The following is a 6,000-nucleotide window of genomic DNA, read 5'->3' as shown; positions in this document are numbered from 1 at the left end:
GCCCATCTTCGCTTACTTTCTACTTCTTATGATTCCCATGAGCTTACTATTTCCTTCTTTGGGGCTCCCTTAGGCCCATTTGCTTTCTTTGGGGCCCTTTTACTATTTTGTATGCCTGCATACCATTATTCCTGTCATTTGAGCCTAATGGTTTTTCTTACTTTGCTAATTCTTCTTTCTTCACCCCTTTTATATTGTTGGGCTTCTTCTTGCCATTGGGTTTTTTCTTTTCGCCAAAATGGTCCTTGACACCTGTCTTATAAGATATCTTCTTGATCAAAAAGGCTCCATGTACTATTATTGAGCTAACAAAAAGGGTGGGGGGCTAATCACTAAGTAACACATATTTCAACTTGTGATATAATGAGTAATTGGGTGGGACATCAGTGCCAATCCTTAGTGTAGATAAGTAATAATAATAGTATAAGGTAGCATGCTTGTCACATTTAAGGCTATCATCATCATTTTTGTCAATTATTCATGCTTTTCAAATAGTAGTCTAAGCATTAGCTTCCATAATATAGTCAATACCACATGGCTACTGTGTGGTATTCACCTTTTTTTTTTTTTTAGATACCAGCTGAATAACATTATAAAACTAAGGAGAATACAAAGTTTAAGCCTTAGTAGGCTAGTTTAGGTTACAAAATGACTAGGACAATTAGCAGCTACAGAGGCTGTGTGAAATACATTTGTCATGACTAGTCTAGGAACAAAATGGATAAATATACACAAGCTTTTCTGCTTTAATTGCCAAAGGTCAGAAAGGAGAGCTTAATCTTGCCATGAGGGTTTGCTGGACAAGTTACAGATTTGGACTAGCTTTTTCGGGTTGCATAGAACAAGCATTCTGCTAAAACCATGATCCTTGGCTTTGAAAATTGCTTCCACCATTGCCTCCTGAGTCACCATATAGATTGATTGTCTACCACTATTGGCTACACCTCTGAACATAGTGACCCCTGCCATAGTAATAGCTTCAAAAGCAAAACCATATCTCTTGGTTCTTCTATTTCTGCTAGTTGCCACTTTGATGAGTATCTGTCAGTTCTGATGAGGAATTCTTTGCAAGGTCTGCTTCTCACTTGGTTTGGTGTTTTGCATTTGACTGAAAGCTGTTTGATACCTGCATGTGAGAGATTAAGAGATTAGAATAACTTCAATGGGATTAGGAGATAGACGCTGATGCAGAACCATATTTCTATGGTTCCAAATTGACCAAAGAGTGGTAAAGATGGTTTGCAGGAAACACATTCTGTCATGTTCCAAATATGTACTTGACACAATACAGTAACTAAGCCACTGTTCAACAAAGGTACAATCCATATCAGAGGTTCTTAAGACAAGATTTGAACCATGCCTAATTGCTCTTGCACAGTTACATTCCAAAAATAGATGAATAGTAGACTCTTCTATATCATTACACATTATACATGTTCCGCCACTGGGATACCTCTTTCCCTCAGCCTATCAAAAGTAGGCAAGCAATTATGCAGCAATTTTCAAATGAACATAAGAATCTTCAGTGGTAATTTCACTTTCCAAAAAAAACTCCAAACAGATGGCCTTAGGATTGAAGCATTCTAGGGGGGAGTGTTCTGTTCTTGGTGAATTAGATAGTATGCTTGACTAACTTTGTAAGCTCCAGATGTAGAGTATTTCCAAACCAACTTGTCACTGTTGCCTTGGGATTTAGGAAGAGGAATTTGGGGTATCTCCTTAGCTTTTGGAGGTGGGTACATTTTCCTAATTAGCTCACATTTCCATGACCTAGATTAACCATTACTAAGTCTGCAACTGTGCCATTTTGCAAACCATACTCCCTAAGGACATGGTTTGAGCATTGAAACCAATCTGGGTGGGAGAGTGGAATTTGGTTTCCATTTCCAATCAGCCAGCATCCATGATGAAGGGATGAACATTGAGTCTCAGTGATATTCCTCCATATCCAAGAGTGATGGGGTTTAGGTTGGTAATCTCTCGAGGAGCAAGCAGGGAAGTATCTTTTCTTTAAGGTCCTAGTAAGAAGTGAATTGGGGTTATCTTGTAGTCTCCAACACTGTTTTGCTATCATATCTTGGTTGAAGAAACTAAAGTTTTTGAACCCTAGACCCCCCAATCTCTTTGGTTTGCATAGTTTACCCCAATTAACTAAATGAAGATTCCTAGTACCAGGTTCATGTCCCCACCAAAAAGACCTAACAATGGTATCCAATTTCTTGCACACAAAATCAAGAACTTTGAAGCATGAGAATGTATAAAGGGGTAAAGACTGTAGAACAGAAGAAATTAAGGTAGCTCTCCCAGCTCGGGACAAGAGTCCAGCCTTCTACCCCTTAAGCTTATTTTGGACTTTGTCAACTAAGTCCTGAAAGTCACACTCTCCTATCTCTAAGCTTAAAATCAATGCCAAGATACCTACTAGGTTGCTGAACAAGATTGACCTGAAGAGAATTAGCAATGGTATCTTGTTCATTTTGTGGAATGTTTGGAGAACAGTAAAGGTTAGACTTTGCAAAACTGATGCATTGACCCGAGACAGAACAATACCACATAATAATCTTTTTTAGATTAGTAAGGGATGAACTATCATTTTGGAAGAAGAAAAAGGAGTCATCTGCAAAAAGAAGGTGAGTGAAAGATACCCCCTGCCTTCCAATTGCAATACCCTTGACCTATTTCCTATTTTCATCTTGGATTAAGGCAATGGAGAGTATATTGGCACAAAGAAGAAAGAGGTAGGGAGAAATGGGATCACCTTGTCTTATGCCCCTAGTTGATTGAAATGATTGAGTTGGGTTGCCATTAACAAGTAAGGTATATCTTACGGTGGTGACACATTCCATGATCCAGTTGACCCAAGTAGGATTGAAGTTCATGGCTAACAGGACAGCTTGAAGGAAAGTCCAATTGACTCTATCATATGCTTTGCACATATCAATTTTCAAAGCCCCAAAACCTTTTTTTCCTTCCTTTCTTCTTTGTCAAGGTATCAAATATCTCATGAGCAAGGAGGATGTTATCAGTGATACTTCTACCCTGAATAAAGGCATTCTGGAAAGGAGAGATCAGCTTATCCATGAGAGGTTTTAGCCTATTCACTAAGATTTTAGATATAATCTTACAGGGGACATTGCAAAGGCTAATAGGCCGAAAATGGGAGACTTACTCAAGATTGCTCACTTTGGGTATAAGGGTGAGAAAAGTATGGTTTAGTGATTTAAGAAGGGAGCCCAAGTGGGAAAAGGCCTTGATAGAAAGAAAGATATCTTTCTTTACAATGTCCCAGTATTCCTGGAAGGAAAAAGCAAGAATTCCATCAGGTCCAGGGGCTTTAAGGATCCCATATGAAAAACAGCCATTTCAATCTCATCATCTGTAATTGGCATGTCAAGCATATGTTGCTGGTGCTAATCAATTTGTTGAATGGGAAGGGATTGAAGTTCCTCAGTAATGTCTTGAAGGGACCTTGACTCAATTTTTGTGAGCTGAGTTTGAAAGTGATTAACCAAGGTGTTCTCAATTACTTCAAAGTCCTCAGTAAAGGTTCCATCTTCAATCTTAAGATGTATAATTTTGCATCTAGCCCTCCTTTGCTTTACTAGTGTTTGAAAAAATTTTGTATTTCTATCACCTTTAAGAATCCACTCATTTCTAGCTTTTTGGGCCCACATAATCTCTTCCCTATTAGCACCTCAATCTCTTCTCTATGTACTCTCTCCTTCCTAACATCAGTTATGGTTTGAATGTTATTTTGCATTTCCTGAAGGGTTTGTTGTTTTTCTTTCAGCTCTTTCTCAATTGTCCACAACGTGTAACTCTAATCCCCATTTGACTTTAATGCTTGCCCTATCAATTGCATATGTGGGGATCCCATTGAAGCATCTAAGTAACAACTTAATTGAGTACTATAAAATAAAAATATAATTAAAACAGCTGGGACTGAACTTTTTTGCATTACTTAATTTTAAAATGCATGGATAGCAGCCCACATGTGAAATAGAAAATAAAATTATATGTTACCTAGTTACGTGATTCCCTCTTTCTTCCTTGAATGGTTAAAAGATATATAACTTGAACCGTGAAGGAAGTCATAAATTTCTGTTTCATTGGGACTTGTGAAGTTGTGATCGCTTGCCTTGTTTCCTTTCTTTCTTATTAATGGTAGGTCTTGGTTAATCTAGGTTATTATTTAAAGGTCTTCTTAACGTGTGATTAAAAGTATAGGTTAAAAACATTAAACAAAAGAAAAAAGGGCACGTTTTAAATTAATATAAGTATGAGTTATATATATATATATATGTTTGTCAATAATTCATTAGTTCACATGCACAAATTTATTTTACATGTCCTCGTGATATTTATGTATTGTTTGACCTTTTTCTTTTTCCAAAATATATAAAAACATCATTTAATGAAAATGTTTTTGTCAACAAATAACCACACACGCTACAATCGTGTGAATGGGTACTTTTGTTTTTTGTTTTATCTGAGATAGAATTTTATCTCTAACATTCAATATTACATTAAATAAAAATATTACTTTTTGAAAAAATAAAGTCAAACGGCTCATAAATATCAAGAAAACACACATAATTACAATCAATTTACATGTGCAAATAAATGAATTATGCATTACACCTAATAAATTAAATATTTATTATTCCTGAATTTGTGTTCATGTCATGTGATTTTGTGTAATCATTACACATGGCATGCATGTTGTGTTTTCTCCATATAAATATTAGAAATTGTATAACGTGCTTCTACTATGTGACTCATTGTAAATGCACTAAAATCACTAACATCATTTATACTATATGAAACTATATTACTATTTTTTAAAATTTTAAAATATATTTCTGAATCAAATTTTATTATAAAGGATTTGAAGAATTTTAAAAGAAATCGCATATTTATTTTCAATCATTATAATAATTTATTATAAATTTTTGGTTCTGATAATTAAAATTTTTTTTAAAAAAAGCCGTACACATAATATGCTTTCATAATCACATAGCATAAGCTAATAGTTTCTTCTCTCTTTACATATGATATAAAAGAAATTAATTAAGAAGATGCAAGTGTTCCAGCCAATTCCCTCCCTAGTCTACCTATGAGTACCAAATGTAGGCAAATGCAAGTCTACAACCATAATTGGATTCTTTAGGGTCTGTTTGGGATCTGCTTATTTTTTTAAAATTGAAATTTTTTTGTTAAAAGTATTGTAGATAAAAGTAACAATTAGCTGAAATAGTACAATGAGACCACTACAAAAAACTGGACCTATAGTGGCGTTTGTGAAACGCCACTATAGGTACTAAAAACGCCACTATAGGCCCATTTTGGCTATAGTGGCGTTATTTTTTTTTTTTTTTTTTTTGGGCTATAGTGGCGTTTGACAAACGCCACTATAGGCATTTGTAAGACCAAAACCTATAGTGGCGTTTTGAAAACGCCACTATAGGTCGTGAAAAACGCTGCTATAGACCCATTTTTTAAAACGCCATTATAGGACCCTCCAAACGCCACTATAGATATGGCTATAGCAGCATTTGTAGAAAACGCCACTATAGGGTACCTACAGTGGCGTTTTTTACAAACGCCACTAAAAAAAACGCCACTATAGGTCAAGTTTTTTGTAGTGGACCCATGAATAGTAGCAAAAATAAGTTGAATAGTAAAATAAATTGGCTTTTAAGCTGAGCCAAATGCACACTACAGGTCTGTTTGGGATTCGTTTATTTTGCTGAAAGTATTGTAGATAAAGGTAGAAGTTAGTTGAAATAGTATAGTAGGATCTATAAATAATACCAAAAAGTACAGTGAGACCCATAAATAATTGCAAAAATAAGCTGAATAGTTAAATAAGCTGACTTTTTAATTTTTGCCAAACACACGCTACATTTCACAAATTTGTTAGGTGCTGACTTATTTAAGGTTTACCGGCAGGAGCAGAATTTTTATTTTGGGCGCCACATTTTAAAATTAATTATATTT

The 6,000-nt window shown here is 35.2% G+C and overlaps 1 long non-coding RNA gene across 1 annotated transcript; it reads right to left on the bottom strand.

Annotated features, from left to right (window-relative positions):
• Nucleotides 1–671: 671 nt before the first annotated feature.
• LOC112021202 (uncharacterized) lies at nucleotides 672–3,875 on the bottom strand. The gene is made up of 2 exons (XR_002883843.2): nucleotides 2,759–3,875; nucleotides 672–1,126 (listed from the first exon to the last, which is right to left on the bottom strand). It is a non-coding gene; the product is annotated as an uncharacterized LOC112021202 (long non-coding RNA).
• Between the last annotated feature and the right edge of the window lie 2,125 nt (nucleotides 3,876–6,000).

The sequence above is a fragment of the Quercus suber genome, unplaced genomic scaffold (assembly GCF_002906115.3).
Source record: "Quercus suber isolate HL8 unplaced genomic scaffold, Cork oak 2.0 scaffold_556, whole genome shotgun sequence".
Lineage (NCBI taxonomy): Eukaryota > Viridiplantae > Streptophyta > Magnoliopsida > Fagales > Fagaceae > Quercus > Quercus suber.
Note: the sequence above shows the minus strand (reverse complement) of the source record. Positions and strands in the feature narration are given on the sequence as shown.